We start from the raw sequence: 21,769 nt of genomic DNA on the forward strand, positions 1-21,769 counted from the left end.
TGTGAAAGCTAGAGCCATAATTTACTAGGTATTTGGAACCGCACTTCACATTTTTAACCCCAGTTTTCCTTATATACATAAAAGGTAAAATTAAAAAGAGGTAAAACCGGCCAGGCGCAGTGGCTCACGCCTGTAATCCCAGCACTGAGGCCAATGCAGGCAGATCACTTGAGGCCGGGAGTTCGAGACCAGCTTGGCCAACATGGTGAAACCCTATCTTTACTAAAAATACAAAAATTAGCCGGGTGTGGTGGTGGGTGCCTGTATTCCCAGCTACTTGGGAGGCTGAGGCAGGATAATCGCTTGAACCTGGGATGCAGAGGTTGCAGTGAGCTGAGATTGTGCCACTGCACCCCAGCCTGGCAACAGAGTGAGACTCTGTCTCAAAAAAAGGAGGTAAAACCTCATAATATATTATTATTTATTTTCTGTCTTTGTTGAGACAATGTCTCACTATGTTGCCCAGGCTGGTCTCTAACTCCTGGGCTCAAGTGATTCTCCCATCTCAGCTTTCTGAGTAGCTGGGACTATAGGTGCACACCACTGCTCCTGGCTTCATACTATGTTATTAAAAATATAAATAACTTATGTAAATTATCTAGTATGGCTAAGACATAGTAGGTACTCAATAGTTATTGAATGACCATCATTTAGTAGTTATTTAGGGACAGTGAATATTACGTTTTAATTTGGGTAGCTATGAATTGATCAACATTGCTGTATTTTTGTGACAGACTGAATGGAGCTAGATCTCTGTTAAAAAATACGTGTTGTAAAGTATGCTCTTCCAGCTGGGGCCAAGGTATAGTAACAGTGCACTAGAAACCATAAAAAAAAGAGTATATATAAAACAATGGTTTTCAAGACACTGGATATCAGGCAATGAAGGACAGTGACTCCTGAGAGATGGGTAATGAATAAACGGAGCCCTGTGATTGCCCCTTGTTTCTGCCTTGCAAGTTTCTAGGCCATAGTCATGGGTAGGGAAAATCAGATGACTTCTGTAAAAGTTGAGGAAACAGGGCTAAGATTTCAGAAAGACCAAGGCAGCTTGAGTTTTCAAGACAAACTACTGGTGAGGATCGAACTTCTCAGAAAACTCAAGGTTCCCCTCAAGTATTCAGCTGAGTATTGATCAGCATATACATGTGGGGAAACAAGTTGTTCATTAGGGAACAAACCACCAGGGTATAGGACTGGGAAAAGTGACTGTTCCAGCTAGCTACATTAGGAAGCCTTATGATTAAAAGAGTATTGGGTATACTACTTAAAAGTTTTTGCCTCAATAGTGGGAAATAATTAGCCCTAGACTAAGTGCTGTACTGGTAATGCTGAACAAATCTTAAAAGCCAGGCATAAAAAGAGAAAAGTATTTCCACGTAACTTTGTCCTACAGCAAAGCTCTAAAACATTTATAGAAAACATGTCCAGCACTCAACAAGGTAAAATTCATAATGTCTGACATTCAATTAGAAATTACTAGTCACGCAATGAAGCATGAAAATGTGATTCATAATAAGGAGATAAAGCAATCAATAAAAAAAATCTAGAGCTAACACAGATATCAGAATAAGCAGACAAAAACATTAAAACAATATTAACTGCATTTCATATATTCACAAAACCTAAGTAGAAACAGGGGGACATTTAAGAAACCAAATCCAACTTCTAGAAGTGAAAACTACAAAGTGTGACTACACTAGATATGATTATCAACAGGTTAGATATTGCAGTAAAGAAGGTTAATAGGATAGAAAACAATAGTAGAAGCTATAGAAAATGGAAAACATAGAAAAGAGAATATTAAACCATGGGACAATTTTAAGCATCCTGATACATGTGTAATTGGGGTTTTCAAAGGCAAGTAGACAACTTTTTTAAAAAATAAAGTCTGAATAATTTTCAAGTTTCACAGAAACCATGAACCCACAGGTCAAAGAAGCTTATTGAAATACAAGCACAAGGAACACTAAGGAAACTATATCAAGACACATATGTCACAAAAGCAGTGATAGAGAAGCCTTAAAAGCAGCTAGGGAGGGGCATTTTACATTCATAGGAACAAAGATAAGGATAACAGTAGATATCTTGTCAGAAAAAACATGCAAGTGAGAAGTGGAGCAACATCTTCAAAGTACTGAAAAGAAAAAAAAATGTCAACCCAGAATTTTACACTAGTGAAAGTATCTTTCAAAACTAAAGGTTTACTGAGAGAGGTGGAGCAATACGGCCAAATGGAAGCCTCCAGTAGTCATTCCCTCAACAAGAACACCAAATTGAACAACTATCTACACAAAAAAGCACCTTCATGAGAATGAAAAATCAGGTGGACAATTGCAGTACCTGGTCTTAACATCATATCAAGGAAAGAGACACTGAAGAGGTAGGAAAGACAGCTTTGAATCCTTGATGCCACCCCTCCCACATCCTCTGGCAGTGACCTCATTGCACAGAGAAAGAACCTGTGTGCTTGGGGCAGGGAGAGTGCAGTGATTCTGCAACTTTGCATTGGAACTCAGTGTTGCCCTGTCACAGCAGAAAGCAACATAGGGAAGAATTCAGATGAGGAATTCTTCTGAATTCCACAGAGGAAGCATTTAGAACAACCCTAACCACAGAGGAATTGCCCATCTTGACAGTAGGAACCTGAGTTCTGGCTAGACCTACCACCACAGGCTAAAGTGCTTAGGGGTCCTAAATAAAGTTGAAAGGCAGTCTAGGCCACAAAGACTTCAATTCCTGGGCAAGTGCTTGTGCTGAGCTGGACTCTGAGACAGTGGACTTGGGCTGCATGCAAGCTAGTGAGATACCAGCCAGTGTGGCCAAGAAAGTGCTTGCATCACCCAGGTAGAGCAGCTCACAGGTCCAGGAGTTACCCCTTCCTTCAACTAGAGGAGAAGGGAGAGTAAAGAGGACTTTATCTTGCATCTTGGTAACAGCTTAGCCACAGTAGAATAGGGCACCAGGCAGAGTCCTGAGGCCAGCATTCCAGGCACTAGGTCTCAGTCAACATTTCTACAGACACCCTGAGTCAGAAGGGAACATGCTCCCTTGAAGGCAAGGACCCAGTCCTGGCAGAATCCATCATATGCTGACCAAAGAGCCCTTGGCCTTGAATAAACATGAGCGGTACCCAGGAAATTCTCACTGTGGGTCTTAGGTCAGACCTAGGACCATGCTGTCTTCACATGTGACTGAGTGCATTCCCAGCTGTGATGACCATGGAGAGATACTCCTTCTGCTTGAGGAAAGGAGAGGGAAGAGTAAAGGGGACTTTGTCAGGCAGCTGAGGCACCAGCTTGGCCAGTGGGACCCCAGGTAAGTTCCTGGGGCCCCTGATTCCAGGCCTTGGTTCATGGACAGCTTTTTTTGTATTCGTCCTGGGCCAGAGGGGAGCCCATTGTCTTAAAAGGAGAGAGCTAGGCCTGGAAGTATCCACCACAAGCTGACTAAAAAGCCCTTGGACCTTGAGTGAACATTGACAGTAGCCAGACAGTAATTGTCACAGGCTTGGGGCAGTGGTGGCCACAGAGAGAGACTCCTTCTGCATGAGAAAGGAAGAGGGAAAAGTGGGAAGCACTCTGTCATGTGGCTTGGGTGCCAGCTCAGCCACAGTAAAATATAGCACCAAGTAGATTTCTAAGTTTTCTGACTCCAGGGCCTGCCTCCTGGACAACATTCTGGGACCTGCTCTGGGCCAGGGGTGAGCTCACTGCCCTGAAGTGTAAGACATAAGCCTGGATGAATTAGTCACCTGCCAACTGAAGAGCCCTTGGTAATTGAGTGAGCATTGGCAGTAACCAGGCAGTGATTGCCATGGGCCTTGGGTGAGACCTAGGTCTGTGTTGGCTTCATATCTGACCCAGTGCTGTCTATGTGGTGGTGGCCACAGTAGTGCTTGTGTCACACCTCCTGCAGCTCCAGGGAGCTCAGCATGGAGAGAGAGACTCTGAGGGAAAGTAAGCAAAGAAAACAAGAGACTCTGCCTGGTAATCCAGGAAATTCTCCCAGTTCTGTTCTTACCCAAGAACACCAAGGCAGCACCTCTATGAGTCCACAAGAGTCTCATTGTTACTGGTCTTGGGGTATCCTCTAATGCAAATACAGCTGTAGTAACCACAATTCCCTTTGAGTAGTTGGAAAACCTTCCCAGAAAGGACAGGTACAAACAAGCCCAGACTACGAAGACTACAATAAATACCCAACTCTTCAATGCCCATACATTAACGAACATCCACAAGCATCAAGCCCAGCCAGGATAACATGACCTCAACAAATGAACTAAATAAGGCACCGGTGACCAATCTCAGAGTGATAAAGATATGTGACCCTTCAGACAGAGAAATCAAAAGAGCTGTTTTCAGTGCTCGATAAAATTGAAGATAATACGGAGAAGAAATCCAGAATTCTAACAGACAATTTTAAGAGAGACTGAAATAATTTTTAAAAACGAAGCAGAAATTTTGAAGCTGAAAAATTCAACTGACATATTAAAGAATGCATCAGAGTCTCTCAGCAGCAGAATTTATCAAGCAGAAGAAATAATTAGTGAGCTTGAGACAAGATATTTCAAAATACATAGAGGATACAAAAGAAAAAAGAATAAAAAATGAAGCATGCCTACAAGATCTAGAAAGTATCCTCAAAAGGGCAAATCTTAGCATTATTGGCCTTTACAAGGAGGTCAAATGTGATGAGCTAAAGATGTATACTGTAAACTTCAAAGCAACCACTAAAATAAAAAAATAAATAATTACAGCTTAAATATCCAACAAACAAAAATATAGAATCATACAATATTCAGTTAATTTTTTTAAATGCAAAAAGAACAAAGAAGAAACAGAAAAAATTAAACTGATAAATTTAAACCATGTATCAACAGTCACATTAAACATAAGTGGGTTAAATACCTCAGTTATAAAGTAGAGATTATCAGATTGGATTAAAAAGAAAGACCCAAGTATATGTCATCTATAAGAAAAGAACTTTATAGAAATACAAATACATAGAAGTAGAATGAGAATACAAGGAAAAGATGGAATGGCTATAGTAATATCAGGACAAAGTAGATGACTGAGCAAATATAAAGGTGTGAAGAATGTCATTTCCTGGTTATAAATGGTTCAATTTGTGAAGAAGTCATAATAAATTTATGTACATAATAAAAAAACTTCGAAGTACTAGAAGCAAAAGTTAATACAACTGTTAAATAGACAAATTCAAATATAGTTCATTATTTCAATACCCACCTCTCAAACTGATAAAGCAGATAGAATGTTAATAAGAATATGTAAATTTTGAACAATACTATTCATCATCTTGACTTAATTGACATTTATATAGTACTATATCCAAGAATGACAGAATACATGTTCTTTTCAGGATGTGAAACGTTTACCAAGATAAGATATGTTCTTGGCCATAAAACATGTTTCAATACATGTAACAATTTGAGTTATAAAAAATGTTCTTTTGTCTTTGTGGAATTAAATCACAAACAGATACCTGCAAAATATTCAGTATTTGAAAACTAATCAACACATCCTATATAACCTATGATTCAAAGAATAAATTAAAAGAGAAATTACTATTTTAAATGTAATGAATATATAACGTCAACCTATCAAAATTTGCAGAATGATACTAAAGCAGAATTTAGAGAAAATTTATAGAAATGCTTATAGTATTAGAAAACAAGAAAAGTCTCAAGTTGATTACTCTATATCCTACCTTAAGAAACTGCAAAAATAAGAGGAAATTAAACCCAAAGTAGGTTAAAAAAAAATACAGACATCAGTGAACCCGAAGCCATTTTACTTTGGTTCTTTGAGAAAATAAAATTGATAAATTTCTAGTCAGACTAAGGAAAGAAATATACATGAGAAAAATTAGCAATATCAAGAATGAGAGGGGGCTTCAAGAAGGCTGACTAGAGGCACCGAGCACTAGCTTCCTCCACAAAGAACCAATACTTCAAGATAATCACATTTTAAATAAGCATCTAAGAGAGCACGCTGTAATTTAGCAAAGAAGTAACAGAAGGCACTTGAGGCTTGGAAGGAGAGAGAAATGAGGCAGTTGGCCAGGCTGGGATTAGCTAGAAGCCTGGAGACACTTTCCAGTGCAGGGACAGGGTAAGTAAGAGATCCCCAGTGGCCCACATTCCCACTGCGGACTCTTGTGATGCTAGCCCTTGCCCACTGTGGGCCCTAAGATTAGTATAGGGAGCTGCCTGGAGTCCACGAGATTGTATTGCTCCAGAAAGGAAGATCATTCTAGGTTTCACACACCTGCCGAAACCCAAGCAGCTGCAGCACAGTGCCATTTTGAGAGCTTAGCTTTCACTAGACTGCATCCTGCTCTGGGCCCCAGTAGCTTCTCCACATTCCTGGAGCATGGGTGACATTACTGTAGCCCTCTACACAGAGGGCTACAGTAATGCAGTGCAGCAGGGTCCTCAGCACTCTATCCCACACAGTGTCCTACAGGAAACGCACAGTGCAGTTCACTGGTGAGGCTTCCCAGAGCCTAAAAGCCAGCTCTCTGAGGTAGCTGACACTGATAGCAACCGCACGTACACCAGAAGCTGAGCCACTGCAACTGTCCTAGTTGCGGGCTTTCTCCATATACCGCCACTGCTGCCACTGCCGCCACTGCCATTACCACCTAACCATGCTGTTAGGCAGGATGGGGCAATCCCAAGGTTCCCTATCATAACCTGCTCCTGTGTGTACCACTAGGGAGCTTGAGGACAGAGTTACCAGCCTGGCACTGCCGGCTCCAGTGCCTGAGCATACTGCCCCAGGACCTGTGGATTGCCCCATTCTATTGTTTGCCCCAGGTGTGCATATGTACCACCAAGGGCCTAGCAACAGGCCCAGAACACCTGCCACTGGTGATAAAGCAGGCCATTTAGAGGCATAGGCATTGCTCTGACCTGAACACCATGGTTAGCGTCACCCAGCCTGCCACCACTGCCAACATTCACCTGGTTGTGGCATTTGGGGTCCTGAGAACTGGCCTACCCAGCTCATCACTGCCACCATTAACACTAGAGCGTTCCACCTTGGAACTTGAGGGTTGTTTCATCACTGCTACTGCCATTACCTATGCCACACAAATTGCCTAGGGGTGTGAGGACCTACTCAACTGTCCAGACCATTGCTGCTACTTCTGGCCCCCGAGCAAGCTGCTGAGAGGCCCCAGAATTATCCCACTTAAATCCACTACCACCAGTGCCTGTGTACACCGCCCAGGGGCCCAAGGACAGGAACATTTGTCCCACTGCTGCCACGACTGGGGCCTGATTATTGGCCCATCTGGCATCCCCATTCCTAACAAAGCCTCACCACAGCCTCCACTAATAACTGCAGCCCAAGCCACTGAGGAAATTATACATCCACTTAAGCTGTTAATAGCTAAAGAAATCATATGGATACTAGACTATTGCATGCACCCAGAATCAAAACTAACATTTCCTACCCAGACAATACCATAGATACAGCTTCACACAAAGGGCTTCCTCTATGAAAGCAAATCCAAAAAACTGGAACAAGTAATGGTCCTATCAGATGTGCGGATACCTAAGGACATAAAAAACATGAAAAAGCAAGGAAATGTAACAACTAAAAAAACACAATAATTCACCAGTAACAGATTCCAATGAAAAATTTATGAAATGCTTGAAAAAGAGTTTAATGATACTAAGTTCAGTGAGATGCAAGAGAACCCAGATAAACAAAACAAATCAGAAAAGCAATTCAGCATATGAATCAGAAATTCATCAAAGAGATAGATGTTATAAAAAAGAACCAAATGAATCCTAGAATAAACGAATTCAATGAGTGAAAAATACAATCAATAGCTTCAACTATAGGCTAGATCAAGTAGAAAAAATATTTCAGAACTTGAAGACAGTTCTTTTGAAATAACACAGGCACACACACACACAAACACACACAAAATCCAAAGAGAATAAGAAGGAATGAAGAATGCCTACATTACATATAGAGCACTATAAAGCAACCAAATAATCAAATTTTGGGTGTTCTAGAAAGTGAAGAGAAAGCAAAGATACAGGAAATCTATTTAACAAAATGTTAGCTGAACACTTCCCAAACCTAGCAAGAGGTTTACACATCCAGATACAAAAAGCTCAGAAACCTCCAAATAGGCATAATTCAAAAAGATTTCCAAGGCTTGCTGTAATTATATGGTCAAAAGTCAAAGAAGGCCGGGCACGGTGGCTCATGCCTGTGATCTCAGCACTTTGAGAGGCTGAGGCAGGCGGATCACCTGAGGTCAGGAGTGAAACTGGCCAACATGGTGAAACCCCGTGTCTACTAAAAATACAAAAATTAGCTGGGCATGGTGGCAGGTGCCTGCAATCCCAACTACTCGCGAGGCTGAGGCAGGAGATTCACTTGAACCTGGGAGACGGACGTTGCAGTGAGCCGAGATCACATCATTGCACTCCAGCCTGGGCGACAAGAGTGAAACTCCATCTCAAAAAAAAAAAAGTCAAAGGAAAAGAAATAATTCTAGAAACAAGAGGAAAGCATCTATTTACATATAGGGAAATGTCTATCAGAGTAAGTGAATTTCTCAGCAGACACCATACAGGTCATAAGAAAATAGGATCATATATTCGGAATGCTGAAAGGAAAAAAAAAAAAAAAACTAGCAATGAAGAATCCTATACTCAGCAAAGTTATTCATAAATGAAGGAAGACTAGTCTTTTCCAGACATGTAAAAAGAATGAATTCATCACCACTAGACCAGCCCAACAGAAATGCTTAAGAGAGTACTACAGTCCTACACCTGGTAGTGAAAAGACAATATCGACCCTCATTAAAACACACACAAAATATAAAACTCATTGGTAAAGCAAACGCAAATGAAGAAGAGAAAGGATTCAAATGTTACTGATACAGAAAACCAAGAAGGGGAACAATAAGAGGGAAGAAAGGAACAAAGGACATACAAAGCAACCTGAAAACAATTAACAAAATAAAAACCACTTTGAATGTAAGTCGATTAAATTTTCCATTTAAAAGTTTAGTTGAACTGATTTAAAAAATGTGATCCGACTATGTGCTGCCTAAAAGAAACCCACTTCCCCCTTAAAGACACTTATACATTGAAAGTAAAAGGATGGAAGAAGTTATTCTACAGAAATGGAAACAAAAAGTGAGCAGGAGTAGCTACGCTTGTATCACATACAACAGACTTCAAGTCAACACTAGTAAAAAGAGATAAAGAAGGTTATTATAATGATAAAGAGATCAATTCAGCAACAAGATGTAACAATTCTAAACACATGTGCACCAACACCAGTGTATCCAGATATATAAAGTAATATTACTAGATCTAAAAGGAGAGATATACCCCAATGCAGTAATTGTTAGGTACTTCAAACCACTCTCAGCATTGGACATCATCTACACAGAAAATCAACAAGGACATATTGGATATAAACTGCACATTAGACCAAATGTACCTAACAGACATTTACAGAATATTTTATCCAATAGCTGCAGAATACACATTTTTTTCATCAGCACATGAAACATTCTTTGGGATAGACCATATGTTAGGCCATAAAGCAAGTCTCAACACATTTTTAAAATTCAAAATTATAACAAGTAACTTCTCAGACCACAATGAAATAAAACTAGAAATTAATAAGACAACTGTGGAAACTGTACAAATACATCAAAGTTAAACAATATGCTCCTAAATGACCACTAGGTAAATGAAGAAATTAAGATACTGAAAAAATTCTCAAATGGAATGAAAACACTACATACCAAAACCCATGGGAATAGAGCAAAAGCTGTGCTAAGATGGTCATTTATAGCAATAACCACCTACATCTGAAAAGTAGAAAGATTTTAAATAAACAACCTAATGATGCCCCTTAAGGAAGAAGAAAAGCAAGAACAAACAAAACCCAAAATGAGTATAGAGAAAGAAGTAATTACAATCAGAACAGACTAAACAAATTAGAAGCTAAAAAAATCCACATAGAATAGTTGTTTTTTTGAAAAGATAAACAAAATTGATAAACTGTTAACTAGACTAACCATGAAAAAATGAAGACATACATACAAATCAGGAATTAAAAAGGAAACATTACAACTGATACTACAGAAATAAAAAAGATGACCAAAGGCTTGTATGAAAAGCTGTATGTTAACATACTGCAAACCTACGGGGAATGGACACATACAACCTACCAAGACTGAATCAGGAAGAAATAGAAAACCCGAATAGACCAATAATGAGTGATGAGGTAAAATCAGTAATAAAAAGTCTCCCAACAAAGAAACGCCCAGGACTTGATGGTTTTACTGCCACATTAGAAGAAAAACCTATTGTCCTCAAACTATTCAAAAAAATGGAAGAGGAGGAAATTTTCTCCAACTCATTCCTGAAGCCAGCATCACCCTGATTCCAAAACCAGACAAGGATACAATAGAAGAAAGAAAACTACAGGTCAATATCCCTGAAGAACATAGATGCCAAAATCTTCAATTAAATACTAACAGACCAAATTCAATGGCACATGCAAAAGATAATGCACCATGATCAAGTGAGATTTCTTCCAGAGATGTAGGGATGGTTCAGCATAACCAAATGCATAAATGTGATATATCATATCAAAAGAATAAAGGACAAAAACATTATGATCATCTCAAGAGAGACAGAGAAAGCATTTGATAAAATTCAACATCCATTCATGATAAAAACACTAGGCTTGGAACATGTCTCAACATAATAAAGCCCATATATAACAAACATATAGCAAAAACTATAATGAATGGGAAGAAGCTGAAAGTCTTTTTTTCTAAAAACTGGAACAAGACAAGAATGCCCACTTTCACCACTCCTATTCAACACAGTACTTGAATCCACAACCAGAGCAACCAGTCAAGGGAAATAAAAGGCATCCAAATTGGCTACAGGAGAGTCAAATTACCACTCTTTGCAGATATGATGTTAATAAACCTAAAAATTACACCAAAAACTTTTGGATCTGATAAATTGCAGAATACAAAATCAACACATAAAAATCAATAGTGTTTCTATACACCAACAACGAGCTAGTTGAAAAAGAAATCAAGACTTTAATTCCTTTACAAGGAATTACAACACTTTACAATACCTAACCCTTGTCCCACCAAAAACCTGTCTAGGAATAAATTTCAGTGAGGAGGTAAAAAGACCTCTACAAGAAAAATACTGATGAAAGAAATTGCAGTGGATGCAAACAAATGAAAAGATATTCCATGTTCATGGATCAGAAGAACATTGCTAAAATGATGCTTCTACCCAAAGCATTCTACAGACTCAACGTAATTTCTTTCAAAATACGAATAACATTTTTCACAGAAATTTTTTAAAATTCTAAAATTTGTACGGAATAAAAAAAGGAGTCTGAATACTCAAAGCAATTTTGAGCAAAAAGAACAAAGCTGAAAGCATCACACTACTTGACTTCAAAATAAATTAAAAAGTTATAGTAATCAAAACATCATGCTGTTCATGTAAAAACAGACACACAGACCAACAGAACATAATAAAGAACCCAAAAATAAATCCATATATTTACAGCCAATTGATTTTTGACAAAGATGCCAAGAACACATAGTAGGGGGAAAAAAACACTTTCTTCAATAAATGGTACTGGGAAAAGTGGATATTCATAAGCAAAGAATAAAACTAGTATCTTTCACCATATAAAAAAATCAACTCAAAATGGATTAAAGACTTAAAAGTAAGACCCCAAACTATAAAACTAGTAGAAGAAATCATAGGGGAAAAACTCCAGGATGTTGGTCTAGGAAAATATTTTATGGCTAAGACCTCAAAAGCACAGGCAACAAAAACAAAAATAGACACATGGAACTATATTAAACTAAAAAGCTTCTGCACAGCAAAGAATACAATCAACAGAGTGAAGAGACAATAAGTTGAATGGGAGAAAGTATTTGTGAACTTTTCATCTGACAAAGGCGTAATGTCCGGAATATACAATGGACTCAACAGCAAAAAAACAAAACAAAAACCCCCAACCAAAAAAACCCAAACAAACAAAAACCAAACAATCACGTTAAAAAGTAGACAAAGGATCTGAACAGACATTTCTCAAAAGAAGACATGCCAATAGCCAACAGGTATATGAAAAAATGATCAACATCACTAATCATCAGGAAAATTCAAGTCAAAACCCAATGAGATAACAGTTTACCCCAGTTAGAAATGCTATTATCAAAGAGACAAAAAAATAACAGATGCTGGTGAAGATGAAGAGAAACGGGAACCTTATACACTGTTAATGGGACTGTAAATTGGTACAGTCATTATTGAAAACAGTACAGAAATTTCTTAGAAAACTAAAAAACAGTACTAATGTATAATCCAGCAATTCTACTACTGTATATTTATCCAAAGGAAAGGAAATCAGTGTATCAAAGGTATACCATCTCTGCCGTGTTTACTGTAGCACTATTCACAATAGCCAAGATAATGGAATCAACCAAAGTGTCTGTCAATGAATGAAGAAAGAAAATGTGGTATCTGTACACAATGAAATACTATTCAGATATAAAAAAATGACATAGTTTTTTTCAGCCACCTGGATAGAATTGGAGGACATTAAGTGAAATGAGCCAAGCACAGAAAGAGAAATACTCACATGTTTACACTTACATGTGGGAGCTAAAAAAGTTAATCTAATGGAGGTAGAGAGTCAATTGATAGTTACCAGAGGCAGGGGAGAGAGATTGTTCTGCGGTGAGTTAATGAGAGGATTATCTTATGTTGGTTAGTGGGTACAAACAAACAGAAGGAGTAAGTTCTAATGTTTGACAGCAAAGTAAGGTGACTACAGTTAAAACAATAGATTGTATATTTCAAAATAGCTGGAAGAGGGGTCTTAAAATGTCCCCAACGCATAGCAATGATAAATGCTAGTGGCGATGAGTATCCTGAATACTCGGAGTTGGTCATTACACATTCCATGCATTTGACAATATATTAAGTGTACCCTATAAATATGTGCAAATATATTGGTTAAAAAATGAGAAAGCTGAAATTACATAGAATCAAAATATTAAAAGTTTACTAAGGGAATATTATTAACAACTTTATGACCATAAATCCAGCAGCTTAGATAAAATGGTATAATTCTTTAAAGACACAAACTTCCAAAGCTAACTCATGGCTATAAATATAAATTTATTTTAAAAATCTTTTTTACAAAGGAAACTGAAATTCAGATAGTATCATAGGTCACTGGTGAATTCTATCAAACATTTAACATATACATGTATACTAATTCTATACAAACTCTTCCAGAAAATTGAATAAGAGAGACTATGTTCCTAATTCATTCTATGCTGACAGCAATATCTTGATACCCAAACATGATAAATGCATCAACAGAAAACTATAATATGCCTCATAAGCTTAGATGACCAATTTTTAAACAAAATTTTAGCAAATCAAAATCGACCTTATGTAAAAAGGACAGTACCTTTGAACAAGTGCAGTTTATCTCAGGAATGCAAAGTTGACTTAGGCCAGGTGCGGTGGCTCAAGCCTGTAATCCCAGCACTTTGGGAGGATGAGGCAGGCAGATCATAAGGTCAGGAGATCAAGACCATCCTGGCTAACACGGTGAAAACCCATCTCTACTACAAATACAAAAAATTAGCTGGGCGTGGTGGCAGGCGCCTGTAGTCCCAGCTGCTCAGAGGCTGAGGCAGGAGAATGGCGTGAACCCAGGGGGCAGAGCTTGCAGTGAGCCAAAATCGCGCCACTGCACTCCAGCCTGGGCAACAGACTGAGACTCTGTCTCCAAAAAAAAAAAAAAAAAAAAAAAAAGGAAAATCATGTAATTCAGTATATTAGTAAACTAACATAAACCCCACATGATTATCTCAATAGACACACAAAAATCCTTTAAGAAAATCCAACATCAATTCCTGAGTAAAAAAAAAAAAATATCCACAAAATCTTAGTAAAGTACTACTGGAAGGGGACTCTTTCAAACTGACAACAAGCATCTATGAAAAACCTATTAATAAAATTATACTTAGGAAAGACTGATTATCCTACAAGATAAGAACAACAGAAGAATGTACAGTTTTTACCATCTCTATTCAACGTTGTGTGGGATGTTCTAAAAAGCACAATAAGATAAAAAACTAGAATGCATCCAAATTGGTAAGGAAGTAATAGAACTGTCTTTATTCGCAGACAACATGATTGTCTATGTGGAAAATTCAACTGAATCTACGTACACACACATAAAAAGCTACTAGATCCAATAGTTGAGTTTAACAACATTTCAGAACCCAAGAGGAATATATAAATATCAATTCTATTTCTATATGCTAGTGTCAAATAGTCAGAAAATCTTTAAAAATCCATACTAACTACAAGAGTATCTAAAAGGCTGGGCGCGGTGGCTCACTCCTGTAATTCTAGCACTTTGGGAGGCAGAGGCAGGTGGACTGCCTGAGCTCAGGAGTTCGAGGCCAGCCTGGGCAACAAGGTGAAACTCCATCTCTACTAAAATGCAAAAAATTAGCTGGGTGTGGCAGCACATGCCTGTAATCTCAGCTACTTGGGAGGCTAAGACAGGAGAAGTGCTTGAATCTGGGAGGAGGAGGTTGTAGTGAGATGAGATTGCGCCACTGCACTCCAGCCTGGGCAACAGAGTGAGACTCCATCTCAAAAAAAAAAAAAAAAAAAAAAAAAAAGAAAAAAAATTCTTTGGGGCAAAACTGAGCAAATATGTGAAAGGCCTGTACATTGAAAACTGCAAAATAGTGCTGAGAGAAATTAAGGAAGAGCTAAATAAATGGAGAGACATACCATATTCATGAATTGGAAGGCTCAGTATTGTTAAGATGCTAATTTTCCTCAAATGGGTGTATAGAGTCAATGAAATACCAATTAAAATTCCAATATACTTTTATGAGGGGAGATATAAATTGATAAACTGATTCTAAACTTCAGATAGAAAAGCAAAGAACCTAGAACAGCTAAACAACTTTGGTAAAACAGAATACAGGGTTCAGAAATTATTGCATTTGTGTATAAGCATGGACAGCTGATTTTTAACAATGATACAAATGCAATTCAGTGGAGAAGGAGTAGTTTTCTTGGCAAATGGTGCTGAAACAACTGGTTATTCATATTTAAAAAAAACCTTCAGTCAGTTTCTTGCATCATATTCACAAATTAACTCAAAATGAATCATGGACATAAATGAAAACCTGAAACTAAAATACTTCTATTAATAGGAAAAAACAAAGGAAAAATATTTTTTTGACCAAGAGTTAGGTCAAGATTTCTTGGTTACAATCAAAAGCACAATTCATAAAATATTGATAAATTATACTTTATTATAATTAAAAACTGCTCTCCCAAAGACATTGTGAAAGGGATGAAAAGACATGCCATAGGCTGATGGGAAATAGTTGCAAAGCATATGTCTCATAAAGGACTTGTCTACAGAATATATAAATAATTCTCCAAACGCAAGAACAAGCTAATAAAAAAATGAGCAAATGATTTGAACAGACATTTCACCAAAGAAGATACACAGGTGGAAACATATCATATGAAAAGACACTAATCCTCACTAGTCATTAGGAAAATGCAACTTAACACCACAATGACAGAACAATACATGTTTACTAGAAGAGCTAAAATTAAACAAGACTGGTAATTCCAAGCATTGGTGAGGAGGTGGAGAAACTGGCAGTCCCGTTTTTTATGGGAATTTGAAATGGTACAGCCATTTTGAGGCACTTTGGCATTAGAAAAAAGTTACATATACATCTACCATATGATCTAGGATTCCACTCCTAGGCATATTGAAAAAAGAAAGTATCCATACAAAGGCTTCTGTTTAGTTCTAGCAGCTTTATTTGTAATAATAAAAAATTAGAAACAACCTAAATGTCCATCAACAAGTGAACAGATAAATTATACTGTGGTGTAGCTATGTGATGAAGTAGTTAAAAAAGAATGAACTATTGATACATACTACAGCATGTATGAATCTCAAAATAATTATGCTGAATGAAAAAAGCTAGATGAAAGAGAGTAGAGACTAGCCTGGGCAACATGGCAAAAACCCGTCTTTACAAAAAATTAGCCAGGCATGGTGGTGTGCATCTGTAGTCCCAGCTACTGGGAGGCTGAGGTGGGAGGATCATCTGAGCCCAGGAGGTTGAGGCTGCAGTGAGCTGTGACTGTGCCACTGCACTCCAGTCTGGGTGACACAGCTAGACCCTGCCATGCACACACACACACACACAAAGCCAAAAACAAACAAACAAAAGAGAGTGCATACTGAATGAGTCCATTTATACAAAGTGCTAGGAAATGCAAATTGATATACAAGGACTGAAAGCAAAACAGATTGCCTGGAATGGGATGGGGCAGAGAAGGACTGGAGGGAAGAACTACAAAGGAGCTTGAAGGAAGTTTTAGGAGTGATGACTATGTGTATTATCTTGATTATGACAATAGTTTCACAGGTATACATGTCAAAACAGGAAATTATATTTTAAAAATGTACAGTTCATTTAATTATATCTCGATAGAATTGTTTAAAAATGAAAATTTTTAAATAAAATCATGACATAAAATTTTATTAATAGTTGCCATGACTCATATCCAGAAATAATGTGTTACTTGAAACAATCACTTCTTTATAATACATCAGTAAAGAAGACTCTGATGAATGAAAAAGGAATTAGCAACCATTATTCATCTCACATTGCCTTTCCTTTCATTATTGTGCCTTCTTGAGTGACTTTTGCTGCCTTTAAAAATCGGTTGAATTTAACTCTCAATGCTCATGACTTTGTTATTAAAAAATGCCATGAGCCTTAGGAATAGCCATTCTTGGCAGCCTAACCTGAATACTATCTCCCTGGTATCTCCCACCTATTTCCACTTCTAGGCCCTGGAGGACTTGCCTTTGCCCCTACTGAGATTTAGCATTCATAGATCTTCTCCAAGCCAGGTGGCCTTGCTTTGACTCTTGGGCATTTTGGGGTCTGACCCTTACTTTCCAGCCTTATCTTTCTTCTTGTCTTAGTAGAACATTCTCACAGGTAGTCATCGGATGACAATTATTTCAGCTTTTACTGCCCCCACTCCCACACCCACCCACTTATCCATCCTAAGGAAGGATTTTTAGAACGAATTTCTTAATATTAGCACCTAAAAAGAAGTATATGTTTCTTGATCTTTGAGCAACAGAATTTCTGGAGGCCTTGTTAAGATATAGAATGAGGGTCCCAGTCCCAAATTTTCTGATTGTAAAAATCTAGAATGGGTTCAGAAATTTGCATTTTTAACTAGCTTATACCTAATACTGATGCTGCTGGTCTGGGACTACACTTTAGGAACTACTGGTTAAGAACACAGGCTTTGAAATTTGGTGGAGTGTGGTTCAAATCTCAGCAATCTAAGGGCAATTTACTTATTTTAGCTCAGCTTCAGCTTCCTCCTCCACAAATTAGTAATTATAATTATTTCCTCTTTATAGGACTGTTGTAAAGGTTAAATATGTTAATGCCTTCAAGCACCTAAACATATCAGGGCTTAATAAACAAGAGCCAGTGTTACTCTTAGTAGTTATATTAATCATCATTAGAGCAGCCATTGAGAAAACATGTGAAAAGGGCAACTATTCCCCTCAGCAGGTGTCATCAGCAGAGACCCCTTTCCATCCCGCTCTCCCGGCACCCATTGCCCACTGACTCATCCTACAGGCATCTATCCCAGGAGCCTTCTATTCTCTGGATTAGGATTCTCCTGCTGTCTCCCTGTCATCCAGGGTTTGCTCTTCCCCATATTCCAACTAATTGGGTCCATATTTTATGACTTAGTCATATGATTAACACAAGAATGCTCCACATTAGGAAAATATATGTAACTAAACTGATGTGTTTAATACCTGATGTTTCAACTATTTCCCTCAAATTTTTAGTAACATTCATTATGCAAATTTTAGAAGGGAAAGGAATTGGAGTGTGAGAGTATTTTGGAATCCACATGGGTACCTAAACACATACTGTGATAGGCTAGAAGGGTCACCATAGTGATGGGTTGAACAGCTTTTCTGTCCCTCTCTGATGACACTGCATAGGGGGCTGATTACTTCACTCAGCTGAGACCTGACTCTTGCGCTTACTATAAGTGTAAGAATTCAATGAAGATTTTGCCATCAGCCTGCAGGAGTTCTGGCTTGAAAGGCTCAGGTGCTTTCCTCTTCACTGCAGATTCCCTCCTGTGTTCCTTGTCATTGTCATCTTTCCCCATTCTCAAAGGAGTCATCACATCTAATCCAAAGACACCAATAACCCTATACCTTAAACACATGAATCAGTGCCTAGTGTCCTGCATCTTGCCCCTATTTCAAACCCTAACACAGAAAGTTGGAGCAGTAGGCTTTCAAAATTTGGACACAACACTGCCAACTATCTAATTATTTAACGACATGGGAAAGTAACCGAGCTTAGCTTTCCAGAAGGCAGATATATTGCTTTAGGGACCTTTCTGCAAAACATATGAAAGTGATGGGTAAAAGGAAGGAAAGACTCAGGGCTGGCTAGTTATCCACCCTGACAAGCAGTAGCATTTATGGCTGCTCTTTTCTATCACCTTGTACAAATGAAGCACATGTAAGCAAAATAAGTATGCATGCAGGAACTTCCTATTTCCCCTTTCTCAATTGAGGGGCATCCAACCATAAATATATTTCAAAAGAGGTTTAACATTTCTGATAGATTGATTTGAAGCAGCTCAGAGCTACATTTAAATATCAGAGGTCTTGCTGCAAGGGCTACCTGCCACTGCCACAGCAATTCTTGGAGGATTTCCCAATCACTACGTGTCAAAAGAGGTATTGGTTGCAAGTTTCCTTTGTTCACGTTTTATGCCATATTTCTGACTTATTTTTAAGTTGCATAATGTGATATTTAGAATTAACTATTATCCCCTACAATCGATTTTTTCTCCCACTGCTCTGATATCAAGGCACATTTTCTTTGTTTCTTGTCTTCACATTAAATTCTGTTGATTTTACCAAAATGTTTCAAAGCACATATTTCGTCAATGCTCATGGCTTTCTAACCTCTTAAAAAGTCCAATCAACCCCCTATGCTATGTTATCTGAGACGGACAGAAAAGCTGCTCAATACTTCTAGCCTACCACAGTGTATATCTGGGTACCCACACTCATTCAAAAATACTCTCACACTCGCAATCCCTTTCCCTTCTACAATTTTCATAATGAATGCCACTAAACATTTGAGGGAAATAGCTGGGACATCAGGTATTAAACACACCAGTTTAGTTACATATATTTTCCCAAGGTAGAGCATTTTGGGGCTAATCAGATGGCTGAGTCATAGAATACAGCCCCAATTAGTTGGAATGTGGGGAAGAGCAAACCTTGGATGACAGAAACAGCAGGAGGGTCCCAGCCCATAGAGGAGAAGACACCTGGGATAGGTGCCTGTAGGATGACTCAGAGGGCAATGAATGCTGGGAGAATAGGTTGGAAAGGGGTGTTTGCTGATGGTACCTGCTGAGGGAACAGCTGCCCTTTTCATGTGTTTTCTCAATGGCTGGTCTAATGATAATAATTAATGTAACTACTAAGTAACACTGGCTCTTGTTTATTAAGCCCTGATATGTTTCAGGTGTTTTGCAGACATTAACATACTTTATCTTTAGAATTTGATAAATACATCATTGAGAATGATACTGGGTAACGTATAACATTAATTTTGCACTAAAGTGACCCACACATTACATGAAGTCTGTTCTTAATAAACAGGAGCTTTAGGTATCCATGGTGAGATTATGAAACAGTGAAAGTTCAAGCTAGACCTGGTTTCCCCTGGCAATCCGTCTGTCTTTTCTTGATCATCTGGCTCTGCCTCCCATCAGTTAATGTGTGCAGGCTAATCTTAGTGGGAAACAAAACCAAACTTAATTAGAAAAGTAATATTCTGAGAAGCACCTTCCTTCCCACCATGCAAAGCATCCTAGACTCTCTATGTGAAAGTTGTTCTGTATGAAATGGAAAATAAATACATTTCAAAAGGTAATTTAAAATAACTCAAATAATCAGACTTCTTATTTAATTACAGCTATATTGAAGATACAATATGGGTGTGTGTGGATTCATTTATTCACAAACATATATATTTGCATCTACAATGTGTTGTACATAGTAAGAATACAACTGTGAACAAAATAGATAGAAATCTTTGCTTTCATGGGGTTTACCCTTGTGTCCTGAGGAGGGGAGACCGGCAAGTCAATAGGTAAAGTAGTTATTTATGTGGCAGTAGGTATGGTGGAGAACAATAAAGCAGCAAAATGGACTAGTCGGTGGTGATTTGGGTTGTTAACTCATAGCTCATAGAACCATATGGGGATCACAGTCCAGGGTTTGAGGGATACCCTGGTGGTTCTGGGCTTCTGGTGGGGTCTGAGACAAGCAGGGAAAAAGGGCATCATCAGATCAGTCCTAAGATTTCTAAGCCAGGCAGTGAGGGTAAGACAGTGACTGTTGGGAAAGGAGGGGTTGGGATCTTTTCAGGAGCACCCAACATCCTTCTTCAACAATGACGTGGAGATGCAAAAGCCCAAGAAGGTTTAGATGGAGGGAATCTGGGACTCTGTGCCTGAGGAATCCGAACATTAGAGTCCCTTGTTCCAGATGTGTAAAACTTCTGAGGAAGATAGAGGGATAACCTCCTAGAGGCCTTCTAGGCTCATCTTGCCTGAACTCTTTTGAAGGCATTTAAATTTAAGGATGAAGAACACACCACAGCTTTGTTTTTATTTTTGTCAGCCTGCACAAAGGTTACACAAAATCAGTTCAGGGGACGGTGGTGGAGTGGTAGGGCACAGTTTGCTCTGGGATTCCAACTCCCTGAAAAGCTTAGGGTATTATATCCCAATGCTGATGTGAAGTGAAGAAGTGAATGTAACTTCCTAGCATGTCTACATCAGAGAGTAGGTTTAGATGAAGCTAGACTGTGTACCTTAATTTGTGCCTTCAGTGTGAGCAGTTACCACTTGATCTCTGGGTACCTCTGAGAGATATATGGATGTCTGGGCTCTGTGAAGAAGAGCTTGGGGGTCACTGTGGACTTGAGACTCACCACTCCTGAGACTGAGGAGTTGTATTGCACCTTCAGTGAGGCTCTCATAGCCAGTGGTTTGAACCTCTCTGGAGAGATACCATTTCTAGGTATTCATGAATCTTGGCAACAGTGAATGCCTTTGCTTCCCAGTCAGACCCCACCCCATTTAATTCTGAAACTATAGCCAACTCCCAAGGTGATCCCAGTTTCCCATTTTCTGCCATGCACACTTCACAGAGGTGGTTTATTAGAGAGTCTGTCTACAATCCTAGAAAAGAAGAATATTCTATAAAAACCATAATTGAAGAGAGGTTCAAGAATGAGACAGGAACGAGGTTTAAGAATAGTTTTCAGGGATACACTCAACAGTATGCCTAGCTACTGTTTTTGAGTCCTATTATCTCCAAGATTATATGAATGTTTATGAAAAAATTCCATATGTATGTGTTCAACACCCTTCCATCAGTCTCTCAAGCGTCCTGCAGAATGGGGTACTGAACACTAAAGTACTGCATGCCACTTGAAGAAGTGCGTGCAACTTCCTAATGTGTCTGTTTTCAAGGGAGAA

General features: G+C 38.5%; 1 protein-coding gene across 2 annotated transcripts in view; it reads right to left on the reverse strand.

Annotated features, from left to right (window-relative positions):
- The window catches only part of VWC2L (von Willebrand factor C domain containing 2 like), a 165,991-nt gene that overhangs the window by 108,442 nt on the left and 35,780 nt on the right, over nt 1–21,769 (reverse strand). The gene's annotated exons all lie outside the window — the stretch shown is intronic.

The sequence above is a fragment of the Hylobates moloch genome, unplaced genomic scaffold (assembly GCF_009828535.3).
Source record: "Hylobates moloch isolate HMO894 unplaced genomic scaffold, HMol_V3 SCAFFOLD_1, whole genome shotgun sequence".
In the NCBI taxonomy this organism is placed as follows: domain Eukaryota; kingdom Metazoa; phylum Chordata; class Mammalia; order Primates; family Hylobatidae; genus Hylobates; species Hylobates moloch.